General features: G+C 46.6%; 1 protein-coding gene across 1 annotated transcript in view; it reads left to right on the top strand.

Moving 5' to 3' along the window:
- The first annotated feature begins 1,814 nt into the window (after positions 1–1,814).
- Positions 1,815–21,323, top strand: part of GJC2 (gap junction protein gamma 2) — a 73,384-nt gene continuing 53,875 nt past the window's right edge. The window contains exons 1-2 of the mRNA XM_082192538.1: positions 1,815–1,881; positions 17,311–17,407. The gene's annotated coding sequence lies outside the window, so the exon portion shown is untranslated. The remainder of the gene's footprint in view (positions 1,882–17,310; positions 17,408–21,323) is intronic.

Here is a 21,323-nt window from a genome sequence, read left to right as displayed (position 1 = left end):
TCTGTGTACACAATAGTTGAAATGTACAAATCAGCCTCTTCAACATATATAGTTGCACATGTTTAGAGAGAACCTGTACCTGTGTTCAGTATAATATGTGAACAAGGCTTTTGTTGTTGTTGTTTAGTCGTTTAGTCGTGTCCGACTCTTCGTGACTCCATGGACCAGAGCACGCCAGGCACTCTTGTCTTCCACTGCCTCCCGTAGTTTGGTCAGACTTATGCTGGTAGCTTCGAGAACACTGTCCAGTCATCTCGTCTTCTGTCGTGCCCTTCTCCTTGTGCCCTCCATCTTTCCCAACATCAGGGTCTTTTCCAGGGAGTCTTCTCTTCTAATGAGGTGGCCAAAGTCTTGGAGCCTCAGCTTCAGGATCTGTCCTTCCAGTGAGCACTCAGGGCTGATTTCCTTCAGAATGGAGAGGTTTGATCATCTTGCAGTCCATGGGACTCTCAAGAGTCTCCTCCAGCACCAGAATTCAAAAGCATCGGTAATCAGTCTTCTTTATGGTCCAGCTCACACTTCCATAGAAGCCTTTTAGTATTTATTTATTATTTCATAAAATTGATTGTGTGTGTGGCAGGGGAAATCCTGAAAAAACAATACAGTGGTACCTCGGGTTACATACACTTCAGGTTACAGACTCCGCTAACCCAGAAATATTACCTCAGGTTAAGAACTTTGCTTCAGGATGAGAACAGAAATCGTGCTCCGGTGGCCCAGCGGCAGCAGGAGGCCCCATTAGCTAAAGTGGTGTTTCAGGTTAAGAACAGTTTCAGGTTAAGAACGGACCTCCGGAACATATTAAGTACTTAACCCGAGGTACCACTGTATAGTTTACCCGGGCGTCCAAATTAAGCACTCTCCCTCCCTGCAATTAATAAATTTATTCAGGCTTTCTTTATACAATGGAGAAATGCGCGGCCCGTCCTGCTCGTGAGGTGCTTCCTCAGTGTAAGAGGTTTGGGGAGGCATCGATTCTCTGCTTTCCCTGTGTTCATTCTGCTACAGTGGCAAACCCAACACCAATTTGGCTCCCTTCCTGCGTTATTGACCCACTGACTGTTATTTATTGGGCCGCTCGCCCTCCCAAAACCACTGCCAGGAAAATGTTCAGCAAATTGTTTTAAAGTGGTTCACTCGTTGCCTCCAGCAGTAGATATTAGACGCTGCAAAAATTATGTAAGGGCAGGGTTAAAATGGAGGAGTGTTTCAAAAATTATTTTTAGCAAGGCCCATGAGTGCAGGGATTGGGGTATGGCATTAAGAGGAAACGAACCCCTCAGAACATGCACTGTGTATGTAGGAGAAAGAATCTCTCAAGCAACCTCTTCACCCTTGCAATCAGGACTTAGACCAGACTCTGTCTGCATCAGTACTATTTAAAGCAGTATCGATCCACTTTAAAGAGTTACGGCTTCCTCAAAGAATCCCGGGACTTGTAGTTTGTTAAAGGTGCTGAGGTTTGTTAGGAGACCCCCATTCCCCTCACAGAACTACAATTCCCAGAGTTTTCTTGGAAGAGTGATCGGTTGTTAAGCCATTCTGGGTTAGGGTCTCCTCACAACTTCTCATGGGGGAAAGCCATGGTGCTTTGAATGTTGGATGGTTCAAGGCAGACGAATGAAAGTCGTCCTTCACACAGTGCATAGTTAAACTCCCACAAGATGCGGTGATGACCATGATGGCTTTAAAAGGGTATTGAACTATGCCGGAGAACAATTAAGGCAAACCGGCGACGGTGCCTGCAAGGCAAAAGAAACAAAAATAACCCTAAGTTAAACATGATCTGACATTGTGTTTTTTCCTTTTTTCAGAAGCTGAAAGCCAGCATTCTCCTGCACCCAGACTGAGCAGTTGCTGAAACTTCCCAGCATGCTCCAGGTTAGTCGCCAGCCATGTTTGGACGATGGAATCTGCCTTGTGTAGAGTCAGGCATTTGGTTCATCTAGCTCAGTATGGTTTGTGCTGACTTACAATGGCTCTCCAGGGTTTCAGACAGTGAGTCTCTCTGTCACGGTCCGGTATAAGGGCGATCGGAGTCTGGGCTGAGGATGTCGGGACTGGGGGCAAGATGGCGGGGTGGGAGCAGGAACAAGAGTCCAGAAGCCAAGGATCCAAGGGTCAGGAAGCAAGGAGTCACAAAGTCAGGGGTCCGAGGGTTGAGAAGCAAGGAGTCGCGAAGCCAGGGGTCTGAGGGTCGAGAAGCAAGGAGTCCCGAAGTCAGGGGTCCGAGGGTCGAGAAGCAAGGAGTCGCGAAGTCAGGGGTCCGAGGGTCGAGAAGCAAGGAGTCCCGAAGTCAGGGGTCCGAGGGTTGAGAAGCAAGGAGTCGCGAAGCCAGGGGTCCGAGGGTTGAGAAGCAAGGAGTCGCGAAGCCAGGGGTCCGAGGGTCGAGAAGCAAGGAGTCGCGAAGTCAGGGGTCCGAGGGTCGAGAAGCAAGGAGTCCCGAAGTCAGGGGTCCGAGGGTTGAGAAGCAAGGAGTCGCGAAGCCAGGGGTCTGAGGGTCCAGAAGCAAGGAGTCACAAAGTCAGGGGTCCAAGGATCAGGAAGCAAGGAGTCAAGAAGTCAGGGGTCCAAGGATCAAGAAGCAAGGAGTCAAGAAGTCAGGGGTCTGAGGGTCCAGAAGCAAGGAGTCACAAAGTCAGGGGTCCAAGGATCAGGAAGCAAGAAGCCAAACACAGCAAGGCAGGGAACGTGTTGCTGTGGCCAAGAGCCGAAGGGAAATGCTGACCTTATATCCCTTCCCGGCTCTTGCCGCCAGCTGCTGTGAGTTACCAATCGGCCTCACCTGTGTGGCCGCGCCTTGCCTCTCCAGGACAAACTTAGGAAGGCCCCAGTCCTGCAAAGCCCTACTGGTCACAGGGCCTGGCTCCTGCACGCACTCCTGACACTCCCTCACCATACCTAGAGATGATGTGGCCCCTTCTCTACTAGAAGTCTGGTAATTGTATTTCTCTGTCACATTCACAGGAGAGCTTTTAAAACAGTCCAGTTGTAGCTCCACAAATGACTTTGAGGTGTTTTGTTGTGGTGCTGACACATTCTAGTGGTGAGATAGGAAATTTCTCCCAAAGTTGACCTCCAGGGTCATAAATGTTTTTGGTGGTGATGCTGATTGTGTGCTGCCAAAGCTTCCTTTGGCTCTAATCAGGGATTGATGTATGTGCATGCGTTTTATATAATATATATATATATATATATATATATATATATATATATATATATATATATATAAAATGAATTAACTCTATCCCACCCCTGCTTTACTCAGACCTCTGCTGTTGCTTAAAGCCGCCATTTTCCTCTTAGTGTCTCTCTATCCTCTCTCAAACTTATGGCATTGTTCCCCCCCCCAAATAATTTTTATTAACAGGCCAATCAAATCACATTAATTCCAAATCACATTAATTCCAAATTACACAGCCAAATTTTTGAATTTTTCTTGGGGGTACCCATGCATCAAGCTCAGAAAGGGATCCAAACATCTCTCTTGCTGCTGCTTTAATGTACACAGTTCTGTCCAAATATTATTCACAGTTCTGTTCAGTCTTCAATCTTCTCTTTGTAACTTTCCTCATCTTCTTGTTGTTATCATATATTCCTCTTTGTGATCTCTGGTAGTCTCCACAAGCGGGTGGAAAACAAACGTTGTTATATCCTGTGTGGATTTTACACTCCTCCAAGAGCCATATCAAGATAGACAGACGCCATTTCCGCACCTCCGTACAAAACATTCCCAAAGTCTGTCCATTAATTTCCACAAGCCTGCCAATCTCTCCTCCATTTTCTCAGGGGGGCCTGCCAGGTCAAACTCACAGTCCGATATAATATAACATACCATGGTTCTCCCCCCCCTTCGATCATCCTGTGGCCAGGCCTGCAGTAACAAATCTCTTTTTATTGCTGCGTCACAAAGAGCTTCCATTCCTTTCCCGATGTTCCCACATGCCATGTCTTTGATTAGTAAGTTATTTCCACACAGTTCTTAATCATCCTGCTTGTAATCAGTAATTGCAACGGTTCTTTCTTGGGGGGAGGGTTATTGGGTACTCACATAAGATAAAAAAAGAAAAGCCCCCCCCCTTTTCAGTTCCGCTCTGACATACCGATCCTTTGATGAATCTTCTTCCTGATTTATTGTTAAATCCAGCCCATCGCTCCACTTCACGGAGATCACTTCAATTAGCAGTCTTATCTCCCGATCTTCGCTCAAAATATGTGCTTTTGCTTCTCTCCAATTGTTTATTTTGAGCTCCTGCAACTAGTACGCGCAATTAGAGACAGCTTCAGGGAGAGCCGTCTCCCACGAGGACTAGTGCCGTCACCCCCTTCTTTCGAATCTGGGGGTGATTTATGGCAACCGCAGGCAAGGCAGTGTTCCCCATATCCTTGGGGTAAGGAGGGAGGCTGCATACTCCCATATCAGCCTCTTAATTGCCTCGTGAGAGCCGGAGAGATGGTATTGTCAGCCATCTTCCAATGCGCCCCTAGTGCCCCCCCAAAACTTATGGCACTTTTCTCCTTTCAGTTTCACCATTTCTCACTGTATTCACATGTCTCCCTCTTCTATTCTTCAGCTGCCTCGTGTGAGAGAGATAAAGGATGCAGAGCCCTCAAATATTCCATAGTACTTTACTCAAATATTCTGTAGTTCTTTATTCAAATTTCTGCCATTGTTTGAAACCACAATTTTCCATTCAGTTTCCTCCATTCCTGCTTTACTCAAACTTCTGCCATTGTTTGAAACCACTGTCTCCCCCTCAGTGTTTCTGTCATCCTGCCGCCATGCCACGGGCACTGCTGTTGTGCAACTTGCCTTCACGTTTTCTCCCCTATTCCAACCGGAAATCCAGGATTGTAATAAGGCAGGACAAATCCTTCAATGGGAGCTGTGCTGTGGCTTCCTGCAAATCCAGGATTGTGATGTGAGACAACATATCCTCCAATGGAGTGCCGTGTGACGACATTCTTACGTTTTTCTTATATAGAGAGAAATGTTCTACCAAATTTAAAGGGACTTTGCCAAATAAATGGGTGTTTAGGATTGAGGTGCAAGCAAGGGAACTATGTCAGCCTTCTCCAAAGTGTGCACTACAGGTGTTTCTGCTGGGTGGGGCTGATGGGAGCTGAAGTCCAAAACATCTGGAGGAAACCCAATTGGGGGAGGCTAAACTAAGAAGCGCATCCAAGCTGTTTAAAGAATTCCTGTTCACTAAGCTTAGGAATTTGCTTCCAGTACCTGATCTGAGTTTGCGGTTCATTCATACAAAAGTCAAAACCTAGTTAGGGATGCAATTTGACACTATACCTGTTCATTCATTGTTCATTGGCTGTACATTGGATCCCAGTCCATAGCTGTTCAAAGTTCTTCACTTTGCAGTTGCTTTATTCTGGTTCAGAAAACTTCATAGGAGTTCATCCTCTGTGGAGAGAGGACCTGATTCACCCCTCATCCTTCCCTCTCGCTTCCCCTACTCTCTGAGGGGATGAGGCCAATCCTACACCAGCTTACCTGGGTGTAAGATAGTTTGAGGTTAAAATATTATGGAGAGATCAGTATCACAGGTCATTTGCAAGATCTTCCCTGTGCAGTGGGGAGCCAATTGTTCAGTTCTGAGCTTGCTTTTAACCAACTTCATGACTATCCCTACTCCCGGTTATCTTCTTTTCATCAGCTTAATTTAGGAGGATAAAATAGTTTTGCTCTTGCTATTGTTAAACCACCAGAAGTCAGAAGCCCTTGCCAATCTTCTGCAAAGCATCCAGAGATCTAGCAGAAGATCTTGAACTTCCTTCTTCCCACCCCTGGGTTTAAGGACATAAGAAGGGACCTTGTGGATCAGGCCAAATGCACCCTTCCAAAACATTCAGAAACCAAAGTGCGGCTTCTGATTGGCTGCAGGAAGCTCCTGCAACCAATCAGAAGCTGCGGAAGCTTCACTGTTATGTACTGAGTTGAATAGGATCCAAAAATGCAGCAGTCTGATTGGTCCTAGAACAATAGGATTCAGAATGCAGCAGTTTGATTGGTCCTAGAACAGTGCAGCAGTATGATTGGTCCGCAGGAGCCACCCAATCCAGGTGGAAGGGAATCCACAACCTGATTGGCCTACAGGAGAATCCCGGAATTAGCCAATCACATGGGGCCCATTGTGTAAATAATGTATATAAAGCAGATATTTTGGGGGAACTTTCATTCCTCCTCACCACTATGAGCTGAATAAAGAGCATGAAATCCACTCTCAACTCCAAGTATATTTCACCCATTGGACGTTCGGCTTCCAAAAATAGTTTGCAAACCGGAACAGTCACTTCCAGGTTTGCGGCGTTCAGGAGTCAAAATGTTTGAGAACCAAGCTGTTCGAAAACCAAGGTACGACTGTAGTTTAAAAACTATCTGCTTTCTTTCCTGTGCCTCAAATATTCCAGCATTAAGCATCATCGAATGGCCGCAAGCTGTGATATTATGAGAGCAGGAGCAAAGCCCCTTCCATTTCTACCCATTTTCTAAACATCGTACTTCTCTCGCCCTCTTGAAGCACTTGAAGGTTCTCTAAGTGTGCGCAGAATTGATTGCAGACGGTCTCCGCTGTGTCAGTGCGCCGGGGCTGGAGGGAGGCAGCTGCAGCTGTGGCTGCCTCAGTTCACACGCAGGTGAGGGCCCCATCTGCTTAATTTTGCATCTGGCTTCAATTGGCATTTAGCTCTTTGCTTGGGTCTGGCATCTTTGTGAAAATCACAGATTTTGCCAGGTCAGGATTGGGGTGGTAGGACTTGGCAGCCCCCAGAGAAAGGGGGCCTGCTGGATCCGGCCACGGGCCCCATCTAGTCTAGCATCCTGTTCTCACAGGGGCCAGCCGGATGCCTGCGGGAAGCCCACAAGCAAGATTCGAACACAAGAGCGTCTGCTGCTCCTGCGGTTTCCAGAAACTGGTATTCAGAAGCAAGCATTGCTGCCTTCAGCTGTGGAGGTAGAACATATTGTGGCAAGAGTCACAGAATTGTAGAGTTGGAAGGGACCCTAAGGGTCATCTAGTCCAACCCCCCGCCAAGCACAACGGTTTGCCTCCGCTGTTGAGGGGATCGGGGCCACACAATGTGCATACGCACACATAGCTCCTCCCAAGGTGAGCTAAGCCTGTCAGGGCAGCTGAATCTATGGTCTTATTTAATAATAATAATAATAATAATTTATTTATACCCCGCCCATCTGGCTGAGTTTCCCCAGCCACTCTGGGCGGCTCCCAATCAAGTGTTAAAAACAATACAGAATTAAATATTAAAAACTTCCCTAAACAGGGCTGCCTTCAGATCTCTTTTAAAATTTATTTCCTTGACATCTGATGGGACGGCGTTCCACAGCGTGGGCGCCACTACCGAGAAGGCCCTCTGTCTGGTTCCCTGTCCAAAATGTCTCCCAGGCTGCACACCTGGTCCTTCAGGGGCACAATTACCCCATTTAGAATCAGAGAGTCCTCCACACCCGCCCGCCCCCTGTCCCTCAGAAACAGTACTTCTGTCTTGTCAGGATTCAACCTCAATCTGTTAGCCACCATCCATCCTCCAACTGCCTCCAGACACTCACACAGGATCTTCACCGCCTTCACTGGTTCTGATTTTAAAGAGAGGTAGAGCTGGGTGTCATCTGTATATTGATGGACACCCAGCCCAAACCTCCTGATGATCCCTCCCAGTGGCTTCATGGTTTAGTGGTTAAAGAGCGGTAGTCTCGTTATCTGGGGAACCGGGTTCGCGTCTCCGCTCCTCCACATGCAGCTGCTGGGTGACCTTGGGCCAGTCACACTTCTTTGAAGTCTCTCAGCCCCACTCACCTCACAGAGTGTTTGTTGTGGGCAGTGGCGTAGCGTGGGGGGTGCAGGGGGGGCCGGCCGCACCGGGCGCAACATCTGGGGGTTAGGGTTAGGGGGCACAAATCCATGGGTTAGGGGGCGCAAATCCACGGGTTAGGGGGCGCAAATTACTTGCCTTGCCCCGGGTGCTGACAACCCACGCTACGCCACTGGTTGTGGGGGAGGAAGGGAAAGGAGAATGTTAGCCGCTTTGAGACTCCTTAAGGAGTTAAGGAATTTGCTTTTATGTCATTGAATCCCAAACAGTCTTGGGGTGTCCCTGAGGTCCACTTTGCCCCCAAATTCTCCTTTCATCGTTCTCTTTCACTTTTCCTTGCAGGGCAACCTCTGGTAGCCAACTGCATCTCAAAGAAGTCTTGAGATTGAAAATTACCAGTGTGTCCAGCCTCTAAACCCCATCAGCTTCTCTTAAAATTTCCTGAATGAATTGTCTGAGGAGGAGACACCAAATAAGCTCAAGTTTCTCATTTGTTTTAAAATTGGCTTTATCAGAAATTTGGGGGACAACCTGGGGTTACGCAGAAGCCCCTCACCCCCTTTTTAAAAAGCTAGTCCAACTACAGTTACTTCCTGACGTAGAGGTTTATTGTGGAATCAGTGCTTATATGCATAAGTTCTTTGCACTGCCCACATGATGTCATCAAACTGGGAGCTGATTATTTTTTTTAAAAAAACACAACACCACTTTAATTCAGAGTTCCCCTTTTCATGGAAAATCTGTTAAAAATAACCCATTCTATATCCACAGTCCCCACTGGTGTGGACATTCGTGTGCATTATTTTTGGTAGGAAATTTGTAACATGTGTGAACATAACAACAAAAGAAGGGCCTGCTGGATAACAATAACAACAACAATAATAATTATAATAATAATTTATTATTTATACCCCGCCCATCTGGCTGGATTTCTCCAGCCACTCTGGGTGGCTTCCAACAGAATATTAAACTACAATAACCTATTAAACATTAAAAGCTTCCCTAAACAGGGCTGCCTTCAGATGTCTTCTAAAAGTCTGGGTTGGACTAGATTGTCCTCAGGGTCCCTTCCAACTCTACGACTCTATGAGATATGAGAAAAGAGCGCTCCCCGTCCTGTGGTTTCTAGCAACTGGAATGTGTAAGCATTTATGTCCCCGACTGTGGAGGCATCAAAGCTAGTAGCTTTCGATAGCCCTCTTCTCCATTAATTTGTCTAATCCTCTTTTAAAGCCACCCAAGTTGGTGGCTATTGCTGCCTCTTGTGGAAGTGAGTTCCATAGTCCACACTACGCTCTGTGTGAAGAAGTACTTTCTTTTTCACCTGTCCTTTGTGGCAATGTTTTGGTAGATGAGCCCCTACTGCCACGGCCACGCTCCTTCCATTTGCCCCTCAGCTGAGCCACAACCTCATCCTTTTGCTTCTGGTGGCCTGAACGATTTGAGCCTTCCTATTTCCACCCCTTGCCACATGCTGAAGGCACACCAGAATTTCAACAACCCAACAGGAGGTCAACATCTCCACACATGAGGGCAGGGGTTGGGTGGGGGGCAGCTGGCCTGATCTAAGACTGCTTAGGATTTGGAACCGCTTGGTGGACGCCGTGCCGTGAGCAGTATTCCAAAATTTGGGACGCGATGGTGCAGAATTATGGTATTCCCACCTTCTAGTTTAACGCTGCCAAGTGGGCTTTTTTGTGAGTTTAGTTTAGATTTTGGAACTTTCCGTCTCTGTCTCTTTCTTCACCACCGGCGGAAAAAGCGAGAACATCAACTGAAGTCTGTTTGCGCCCTGACAATAGACGTTTTGTTATAACAGTATACAAACACTTGGAATCCAGGAACGGAAAAAAATAATAATGCAGAGCATCAAACTGGAGGTTCTGTGACTCCCGTTTGTCTGGTACGTGTCTACACTTCCATAAATATTGTGGCAGAACACGAACTGTTTGAGATCCAGATTTTATGTAGTCATAACCAGCACTGCCGAGAAATTTTACGGGGCAGTCCATCTCTTCATTTCCCCCCTTCATCACCTACACCCATTCCATGGAGATTTTATTTTTGCTTCCTAGGGAACCAAGTCATTTCAAAAGAACGTAAGAACAGTGTGGCTGATGGTATCAGACCATAAGCCCACCTAGTCCAGAATCTTTTTCTCACAAGGGCCAACCAGATGCGTCTGCGAAGCCTGCAAGCAGGTCCTGGACACCACAGCGCACTCCCAGTTTGTGATTCCCAGCAACTGGTGTTCAGAGGCATGCCACCTTTGACACTGGAGGTATAATAGCCATTGTGGCTAACAGCCATTGATAGCCTTGCCAGTGTGGTATAGTGGTTAAGAGCGGTAGTCACGTAATCTGGGAAACCGGGTTTGAGTCTCCGCTCCTCCACATGCAGCTGCTGGGTGACCTTGGGCCAGTCACACTTCTCTGAAGTCTCTCAGCCCCACTCACCTCACAGAGTGTTTGTTGTGGGGGAGGAAGGGAAAGGAGAATGTTAGCCGCTTTGAGACTCCTGGTGTGCTTTGAGTGCTCACTGGAAGGACAGATCCTGAAGCTGAGGCTCCAATACTTTGGCCACCTCATGAGAAGAGAAGACTCCCTGGAAAAGACCCTGGTGTTGGGAAAGATGGAGGGCACAAGGAGAAGGGGACGACAGAGGACAAGATGGTGGGACAGTGTTCTCGAAGCTACCAGCATGAGTTTGACAAACTGTGGGAGGCAGTGGAAGATAGGAGGGCCTGGCGTGCTCTGGTCCATGGGGTCACGAAGAGTCGGACACAACTAAACGACTAAACGACAATAACCCCTGACCATTAGGTCCAGTCGCCGATGACTCTGGGGTTGTGGCGCTTATCTTACTCTATAAGCCGAGGGAGCCAGCGTTTGTCCGCAGGCAGCTTCCAGGTCATGTGGCCAGCATGACTGTGCCACTTCTGGCGAACCAGAGCAGTGCACGGAAACGCTGTTTACCTTCCTGCCGGAACTGTATCTATTTATCTACTTGCACTGGTGTGCTTTCAAACTGCTAGGTTGGCAGAAGCTGGGACTGAGCAACGGGAGCTCACCCCATCGGGTGATTCGAACCACGGGGATTCGAACCGCCGACCTTCTGATTATCAACTCCTAGGCTCTGTGGTTTAACCCGCAGATCCACCTGCATCCCAGTTGCCCACCATAGTTTTGTCTAATCCATTTTCCAAGCCTTCCAAGCTGGTGCCTGAATCTTCCAACATTCAGCTTTCTTGGATGGCCCTACTGGGTTCTGGTATTACGAGGTTCCCCCATCCCTGCTATTCATAGCCTGCTCCCATGTGCTTGCAGCAGCACATGTTCAGAATTTGGTGTCTCCTCCAGAATTCAGCATCTGGAGAACGTCTACTTTATAGAAAACAAAAATGTTTTCAGCTCCCTGAAGTGAGTTTGGAAATGCATGGACAGCACTTGGCTCAGAAGCTTGAGCTGAGCTGAGCTGAGGAAGGTCATGGGCAGCTGCCTGAGGCCAGCCAAGAGCCAGAGGTTGTGGGGAAAGCTAGGGGTCAGGACCAAAGACCAGGTGGAACCGCAGGACAAATCAGGAGGCGGGGTGAAGGAGCAGGCCAGAAACCACCACCAAAGAGTGACCAGAGAGCCAGAGCTCAGGAAGACCATGTTGCTCAAGCTGGACCCCGGTGGAACAGGAAGTCCTTTTATACTGGGTGGACAGAGCCAGACCCTTCATGGAGAATGTGCCCCCCTGCAGTTCAGTGGCTCACCATATGGGGGTGTTGTGCTGAGACCCAGAAGCTTCTGCAATGAAGGGTTTCCATTTGCCAGGTTCTTGTCGTTGCTTAGCCAGCTCTTCTCCAACTTGTTCAGATTCTTGGTGTTTGCTTGCTGGTCCAGACACAGCGGGAAAGCTGTGGGAGTGAAGACTAGCCTTGCAAAGCAGTCCATACAAGGTTTCAACTAGGGCAGGGCCTTTTCAGCACTGGCCCCGACGTGGTGAAACGCTCTGTCCCAAGAGACTAGGGCCCTGCGGGACTTGACATCTTTCCACAGGGCCTGCAAGACAGAGCTGTTCCACCTGGCCTTTGGTTTGGACTCGGTCTGACCCTTATGTTTCCCTCATGGTCTTGGTTTATCAGCTATTTTAAAATGAGGCTGAATTTTAAATTGCATTTTAACCTGTTTTTTAAATTGGTTTTTTTCCTCCCTCTCTTTTCCCCCTATTATCTTTTTACAGTACTGTGATTTTATTTTATTGGTGTTAGCCGCCCTGAGCCGGGCTCTGGCCGGGGAGGGCAGGTTATAAATAAATTTTATTATTTATTTATTTATTTATTTATTTATTTATTTATTTTGCATAGCTATCCCTCCATTCCTCCAAGGAGCTGAAGGCAGGGTGTGTGGGGATGAGCCCCACTGAGCACTGTGGGACTTACTTCAAAGTAGACCTTCATTGGAATATGCATGACACAACGTGAGGAGGGCATCTGAGCAATTTGAGTTTGAGCTGCTATGACTTTGTTGAATTGTATAAATCATTTTGATTTCTGGTTTTTTTTGATATTTTGAATTCCTATGACTTTGCTTGACTTGCATTGATCACTTTGATGAATTTGCTGTTATTTGCTATATTTATTTTCTGTTGTGTTTGATAGTATAGTGATTGTGACATTGTTGGTTGTTATTTTTAATGCTATTGTGATCATTGTGAGCCGCTTTGAGCTGGGCACCTGTCACTGGAAAAACAGAATACAAATGTTAAATCAAATTTAGAGCACCTTTGTGGGTTAAAGACGAGCTTGCAATTGGATAGGTAAAGCAGTTTTCTACATAGATGAAAGGCTTGCTCAATTACTTTACAAATCGCGGCACTCCTGAATGGATTGCAAATGAAGGGATTGTTTGCCGGCTATCCACAGTCCAATCTGAGGTTGCCTCCCTTTTAGCTAGGAAAGCAAGCCTAGAGACTTTATGGATCGAAATCCAATTGCTAATTAGATTTACTATTATTGTTATTTATTGCTAGAGCAAGCTGCTGTGCCAAGGCCAGACAGAGATAACAACTTTCTGAATTTCAAGCGAACACAGGAAACTACCTTGTATTGAGTAATATCATTGGTCCATCTGGCTCACCATTGTTTACACTGAGTGGCAGCAGCAGCACATGTTTCATAGAATTATAGAGCTGGGATCCCGAGGGTCATCTAGTCCAACCCACTTCAGTGCAGGAATCTCAGGTAAAGCATCCATGACAGATGGCCAGCCAACCTCTGCTTAAAAATGTTCAATGAAGGGAGTCTGTTCCACTGCTGAATAATAATAATAATAATAATAATAATAATAATAATAATAATTTATTGTTTATACCTTGCCAATTTGGCTGGGTTTCCCCAGCCACTCTAGGCAGCTTCCAACAAAAGATAAAAAATACATTAAAACATCAGTCGTTAAAAACTTCCCTAAACAGGGCTGCCTTCAGATGTCTTCTAAACATCAGATACAGATAGGTAGCCGTGTTGGTCTGCCATAGTCAAAATAAAAAAATTCTTATGGAATTTTCTGTAAGACCTATTACAGTCGGTAAGAGTCGTCAACAGGCTCATCTCAGCTATCTGCCAATCTCCCATTCCCACCACCCTTCTGAGTAATACCCCTCCCCACCTTCTCACTATATAGAAGGATCTGGCAACTTCTGTTTCAGTGTATCTGAAGAAGTGTGCATGCACACGAAAGCTCATACCAAGAACTAACTTAGTTGGTCTTTAAGGTGCTACTGGAAGGAATTTTTTTATTTAAACATCAGATAGTTATTAATTTCTTTGACATCTAATGGGAGGGCATTCCACAAGGCAGGCGCCACTACTGAGAAGGCCTTCTGCCTGGTTCCCTGTATCAGCTCTTCCTGTCAGAAAGTTATTCCTGATGTTTAGTCGGAATCTCCTTTTTTGTAACTTGAACCCATAGGTTCGAGTCCTGCCCTCCAGAGCAGGAGAAAAAAAGCTGGCTCCATCTTCCTTGTGACAGCCGTTGAGATATTTGGAGATATCTCCTCTCTGTCTCTTCTTTTCCAGGCTGAACATACCCAACTCTTCCTCATAAGGCTTGGTTTCCCAGACCCCTGATCATCCTGGTCACCTTCCTCTGCACACATTCCAGCTTGCCAATCTCCTTCTTAAATTGTGGCGCCCAGAACTGGACACAGGACTCCAGGTGTGGTCTAACCAAGGCAGTATAGAGTGGGACTATTCCTTCCCTTGATCTGGACACTAGACTTCTGTTGATGCAGCCTAGAATAGCATCAGCCTTTTTTTGCTGCTGCATCACGCTATTGACTCATGTTGAGCTTATGGTCCACCAAGACCGCTAGATACATGTACTCCTGGCAATCCAGGTATCCCCCATCCTATATTTTGCCAATCCTACAGCTCTGCTTTCAGATCCTTCAGCATGCATAAGTGCCGAAAAAGAGCCCTGGTGGATCAGGTCCAAATGGTGCCCATCTAGTCCAGCAATCGGTTCTCATGGTGGCCAACCTACTATGGGAAACCCTCAAGGAAGACTGGAGCATTTCCCCTAGTAGTGGGATTCCCAAGCAACTGGAATTCAGAGGCATTGCAATAGCGCAAGCAGAGCCCAGCCCTTGCGGCCATTGCTAGCCTCATGCTCCACACATGCTCTTGAAGACCATCTTTAGGACCTTTAAAAAAAGCACCCTGCCTCCGTTTGCGGTCTTGTAACAAGTTGCTTCAACTTAAACCCGTCCCCGAACTCCCAATTTACGTGACAGCGGAAGTCTATAAAGAGGCAGGCCTTTGCTCAATGGAGCTGATGGTGATGGGGTTACGGCTGAAGTAGGTCATGGAAGAACTGAAACATGACTCTGGGGCATCACGTAGCCAATAGAGTATGTGGCGAGGTTGATGAGGTTAAAGGGGAACCGTAGGACAAAGCACATGAAGTGTGTGTGTGTGTGTGTGTGTTTATATACAGAATAACGGTTTCGCAGAGGAAACCGACTGCAGCTGAGCGGTGTTGCAATGAAGGTAGTTTGGTGTTTTCGCAAAAGCCCTGACCCTACCTCTTCTCCAGAGGCCGGGGACAGACTCCATGTGTCCTGGGAGTAGTCCAATAACAACAGCTGGTATGGATGTACCCTTAGAGAGCTTGTCTCCTTTGTTTTCGCAAATCTAGTGCAGATTTCGGGTGAGACAGGGTTATTTCTGGTTCTCTACTAAACCCCATAGCTTAGCGGCTTGGATGCGGGTGACGTTGGATTCGGTTCTCATCTCAGGCAAACGTCCCTAATTCGCACTTTCAGAGACGCCATGTGGACCGAAACACAAGCCTCCTTTGAGATCTGCACTTCTTCGACTTTAGAAAGCCTCGTAATGTGCGCAGACACGACTGCGCTAGGTTGAGGTGCACGTGCAAATGCTCATAGAAGAGGAAACAGTATACAGTGGACGCTCGGGTTGCGAACGTGATCCGTTTGGGATGCATGTTCGCAACCTGCAGCGTTCGCAACCCGCATTTGCACATGTGCAAAGCGCAATTTAGTGCTTCTGCGCATGCGCAACTGCTGAAACCTGGAAGTAACCCGTTCCGATATTTCTGGGTTTCGGCAGTCCGTAACCTGAAAAAATGCAAGCTGAAGCGGCTGTAACCTAAGGTATGGCTGTACAAGTATGTGTTATATCCGGGGGAATTGCTTCGCAGAAAATGTGCCACAGGTGGAAGAGAGGCTCTGAAGTGGTTCTCTGAAGGGGGGTGGGGCAGCAGGGATGCAAAACCTGTAGCTATCCAGATAACAACAACAACAACAACAACAACAACTGTTTTGTACTGAGTTGAATAGATCCAAACTGCAGCAGTCTGATTGGTCCTAGAACAATAGGATTCAGAATGCAGCAGTCTGATTGGTCCTAGAACAATGCAGCAGTATGATTGGTCGGCAGGAGCCACCCAATCCAGCTCCAGATAGAAGTGAATCCATAACCTGATTGGCCTACAGGACAATGCCGGAATTAGCCAATCACGTACAGCCCATTGTGTAAATAATGCATATAAAGCAGATACTTTGAGGGGACGATCATTCCCTCCTCACCACTATGAGCTGAATAAAAACAACAACAATAATAATATATTATTTATACCCCACCCATCTGGCGAGGCCTTCCTAGCCACTCTGGGCGGCTCCCAACAAAATTAAAAGCAGAATAAAACACCAGGCATTAAACACTTCCCTAAACAGGACTGCCTTCAGATATCTTCTAAACGTTGGAGAGTTGTTTATTTCCTTGACATCTGATGGGAGAGCGTTCCACAGGGCGGGCGCCACCACCGAGAAGGCCCCCTGCCTGGTTCCCTGTAACCTCACTTCTCACAGGGAGGGAATTGCCAGAAGGGCCTCGGAGCTGGACCTCAGTGTCTGGGCTGGATGATGGGGGTGGAGACGCTCCTTCAGGTATATTGGGCCGAGGCCGTTTAGGGCTTTAAAGTTCAGCACCAACACTTTTAACTGTGTTTGGAAACGTACTGGGAGCCAATGTAGGTCTTTCAGGATTGGTGTTATATGGTCTTGGCGGCCACTCCAAGTCACCAGTCTAGCTGCTGCATTCTGGATTACCATATTTTTCCGACTATAAGATTCCCCCATGTATAAGACACCCCTTATTTTTGACATTATCTTTTAGGAAAGAAAACTAGTCTTATACATGGGAAAATATGGTAGTTGTAGTTTCTGAGTCACCTTCAAAGGTAGCCCCACGTAGAGCACATTGCAGTAGTCCAAGCAGGAGCTAACTAGAGCATGTACCACTCTGGCGAGACAGTCTGCGGGCAGGTAGGGTCTCTAAATCCCATCATCCCCAACCAGTAAATCCAGTGCATCAGGAATGATGGGTGTTGCAGTCCAACCAAATCTGGAGGGTGCTGGATTCTATACCCTACAGTGTTTCTCAACCTGTAGGTCTCCAGATGTTGTTGGACTACAACTCCCAGCATGACCAGTGGTCAGGGATGATGGGAGTTGTAGTCCAACCACATCTGGGGACCCACAGGTTGAGAACCGCTGCGGCTTACGTTCTCGCCTGCCTTTACGGCACTGTGCTGCTTTCTTCTCCCCTTATGCGCTGCACATGGCTAGGGCTTCGTCATCTCATGCTCTGGACTAGACTTGCGTCATACTTTTCCGAAAAGTTGGCTGCTCCCCTTCCCGAAAGCTTTGTTGAAGCACCGCCATGCCCCCACGAAGGCGACCCGTTTCCAAAGCGAGGCGCGAATCAGCGTAACGGCGGGATCCCAGAACTGCCGAGTGCGGTTCCATGCGCATGAGCCTTGGCTGCCCTGCAACAATGGGGCCCTTTTAAAGAGGGCTGTGGAACGATGCCTCGTTGTGCTTGGTGGCGCGAGCCTGCTGATACCCTTCCCAGATAATGAGGGATTGTTTTTCCTTTTCTCTTCTCTTTTGTGTCAGAGGTGAAGGCGGTGAAGCTGTGCTGCACGAACCCTCCGTGGGGGAAAAGAAGGAAGATTCGCAGCTAAGAACCACCCATTTTTCCTGTCTGTGAAAGGTATGGAATGTTTCTTGATAATGGAAGATTCCTTGTGTCTGCTGGGTTGCAAAGAAGCCTTATTTTGCAGCTAGGAGATCCGCTGTGCTGTTGTTTCGTACTTGTCACGTTACTTTTTCATATATATATATATATGTATTTTTAAAACCCTTATCATTTTCCAGTTAACAATAATGACATATGAACTCTCAAACCACCTTGGGAGAAATTAGGATTTGTGTAACAAATATGCCACCCACTTCATTAACACGTCAAAGTCCCGTTTATTCTGGGCAACTTGGCATCATCCTGCGCATACTTTCCCCCTCCTGATCTTTCAGCCAGGCCTTCTCATGTGCACCTTACAAAGGCAGAAGAGCTGGCAACTTTTGACGCTGTGTTTATTCAAAGCGGCGCTTAGCTCCGAATCTTTGCCTGCATCCTTCGTGGATGTTTTGATGTGCTGTCAAGCTGTTCTGAGCCTGGACTTTCTCTTGTGTTGTCTTTCATGGGCGCTGCACCAACAACTGCTGGTCCTCGCCGGCGTTGCTTCTTATCAGGAAAGGAAAATCAGGAGCCGGTCAGATTCTGTGCCTTTTCAGTTTGCAGATTCTGTGCCTTTTCAGCTGCAATTGGAGGTTCTTTCTTTTTAGCTCCTGTTGATTTTAATCATCCTTCAAATGTCTTTAAATACTCGTTTTTAACCGATTTATCAATAATCTTAATGTTTTGGTTTATATTTTTGCAACCCATTTAGAGCTTTCCTTGCAATCAAGTGGTATTGAAATTTTGTTAACTGCATAGAACAAATACACCTGTTCTCAGATCTTCCATCTTTATGTTGCTGTGTCAACAGCCGCTTTGCTTCTTATCCAAAAAGGAAAGTTAGGAACCAGTCAAGAGTCAGTGTAGTGTAGTGATGAGAGCAGGCATAGGCAAACTTGGCCCTCCAGATGTTTTGGGACTACAACTCCCATGATCCCTAGCTAACAGGACCAGTGGTCAGGGATGATGGGAATTGTAGCCCCAAAACATCTGGAGGGCCAAGTTTGGTCATGCCTGGATTAGAGTATAGGACTAGGGACTCAGCTATACAGCTGCAAATAAAACGTTTTAAGTGTGTTGTAAAGTGCAATAAACAAATATGACACTAGATGGCGACAGTGAGCTATGGTCGTTTCAATGTATTATTTTTTTAAAAAAGTATTTCCACAGCATTTTTTATATGTGTGTAGATTCTGCCTAGGATCTAGGAGACAGACCAGCGTTCAAATCCCCACTCAATCATGAAGCTGGTTTGGTGATCCTGGGCCTATAGCACAAGGTTGGTGTGAAGATAATTTGAAGAGGGGCAGCTCTGTGGAGGTTTCCTTAGGCACCCTGGAGGAAGATGGAATGTAAATTAAACAAACAAACAAACAAACAAACAAACAAACAAACAAACACATCCCTTTAATTTACGCTCAGGCTGAATTTGGAGGTTTAGTTCAGTGAGGTAACAGTTGGGATTTGGTTAATATCTGTGGTTTTCCCTCCCTAGTGCAAAAACTGCATTTTTACTGTGGCAGAAAAGGCTTCCAGAACAGGCGTGTGGTTTGAGAAATGTTGTTGTATCTGCCAATAAACACATAAATGAAAATCAGTGGCTGGGTTTGCCAGATGTTGTAAGGTCTGCAGATGTGGATAATCTTTACTGGGTGACGGGCGACATTGGTTTACACCCCTGTTGCAGGAACATAATTTCTACTCTTGCAGATAAGTGTCTCAAACGTATGATGCCAGTGTGTGGGAACATAGAGGTACCTATGGAAATAAAAGAACCAGTTTTGCACCCCCCCAAGTGAACTGGGAATCAAGCCTGAATAAGGATATCAGGAATTGCATTTTTCTTTTCTTTTTACCTCTGGCCTTCCTAAGCAGAAGCAATGGAATCTTTGCATCATTTATTTACACAACCTCGTTTTCCTTCTAATTCCCTGGCTTTTCCTCCCCAAAACTGTGAAGAACTTAGCAATTGCAACATCGGCTGAGTCTCAACAGGGCACATAACGTGGGAGAAATCAGAAGAATCACTCTGCTTCTCAGAAACTGCAGTCGGGATGATAAACTGTTTCGCTGCACCGTGATTGCTGGTGGTAATGATTCCAGAGAAGAGAGGGTTGGGTATCATCTCTCTAAGGTCCTCCCTCTTCAAAAGTGCATGTCAGGGGTCCCTTTTATGGCATCTGTGGGTGCAATGACTCATATAAAGTCTTCCCTTGTTGTTGTTGTTGTTGTTTAGTCATTTAGTCGTGTCCGACTCTTCATGACCCCATGGACCAGAGCACGCCAGGCACTCCTGTCTTCCACTGCCTCCCGCAGTTTGGTCAAACTCATGCTGGTAGCTTCGAGAACACTGTCCCACCATCTTGTCCTCTGTCGTCCCCTTCTCCTTGTGCCCTCCATCTTTCCCAGCACCCAGGGAGTCTTCTCTTCTCATGAGGTGGCCAAAGTCTTGGAGCCTCAGCTTCACGATCTGTCCTTCCAGTGAGCACTCAGGGGTGATTTCCTTCAGAATGGATAGGTTTGATTTTCTTGCCGTCCATGGGACTCTCAAGAGTCTCCTCCAGCACCATAATTCAAAAGCGTCAATTCTTTATAGTCCAGCTCTCACTTCCATACAACACTACTGGGAAAACCATAGCTTGAACTATACGGACCTTTGTCAGCAAGGTGATGTCTCTGCTTTTTAAGATGCTGTCTAGGGTAGTTTTCTCCAAATATACATGGTCATAGGTAGTTTTGCCTGATATACAAATTTTTGCATAGCAATTCCCCACGATTTCCATATGTTATTTTCATGAGTGTATGCATTTTATGTACACTTTCAGCAAGCATAATGCATTTTTGCAAACATTGGTTGCTTGGAGAACTGCATTGCAAAATTCGAAGAGGTGTGAATTTTAAAGGATGGCTGTTGTACTTTTCACATTCTTCCAGAAAACAAGAACAAGGTAAACTGAATAATATGACTCACCCATCCCTCTATGGAGCGGGTTACACCTCACAGTGACTGCAGTGGCACTGCCACTTTGTTGCCACTGCAGGCAACAGAGCCTGCCGCATGGAGCAATTTAAGACTGCGCCATTAGTTTCTCAACCGAGGAGAGTTGAACATGGAGGCGTTTTGACAGCAGACGTGTGACAGACTCTAGCTGCTTCCCCACCCCTGTCCCAGAGCATAAACCCAAACTTTTACATAGTAACGAAACAACATCCTGGCAGGTTCGTTGTTGTTGTGGTTTTAAATCCTCTCAGAGTTTGGAATCCATTGCACAGGGAGATATCACAGCTGGGAAGAACTAAACAGGTCCAGAGAACTTAGAAGCTAGAGCTAAAAGCAGAAGCAAGCGCATAGAGAATAGGCAGAGAGAACCATCTATTCTCCTCTCTCCTTGTGAAGTTCCTTGAGTTACCAATAGCCCGATTGCTAGCTCTTGGGGATCATCCATACTGTTGTCCAATGTGGATCATAGAATCATAGAATCATAGAATCATAGAGTTAGAAGAGACCACAAGGGCCATCGAGTCCAACCCCCTGCCAAGCAGGAAACACCATCAGAGCACTCCTGACATATGGTTGTCAAGCCTCTGCTTAAAGACCTCCAAAGTAGGAGACTCCACCACACTCCTTGGCAGCAAATTCCACTGTCGAACAGCTCTTACTGTCAGGAAGTTCTTCCTAATGTTTAGGTGGAATCTTCTTTCTTGTAGTTTGGATCCATTGCTCCGTGTCCGCTTCTCTGGAGCAGCAGAAAACAACCTTTCTCCCTCCTCTATGTGACATCCTTTTATATATTTGAACATGGCTATCATATCACCCCTTAACCTCCTCTTCTCCAGGCTAAACATGCCCAGCTCCCTTAGCCATTCCTCATAAGGCATCGTTTCCAGGTCT

The sequence above is a fragment of the Podarcis vaucheri genome (genome assembly GCF_965113315.1).
Source record: "Podarcis vaucheri genome assembly, chromosome: 12".
NCBI classification, from domain to species: domain Eukaryota; kingdom Metazoa; phylum Chordata; class Lepidosauria; order Squamata; family Lacertidae; genus Podarcis; species Podarcis vaucheri.
Note: the sequence above shows the minus strand (reverse complement) of the source record. Positions and strands in the feature narration are given on the sequence as shown.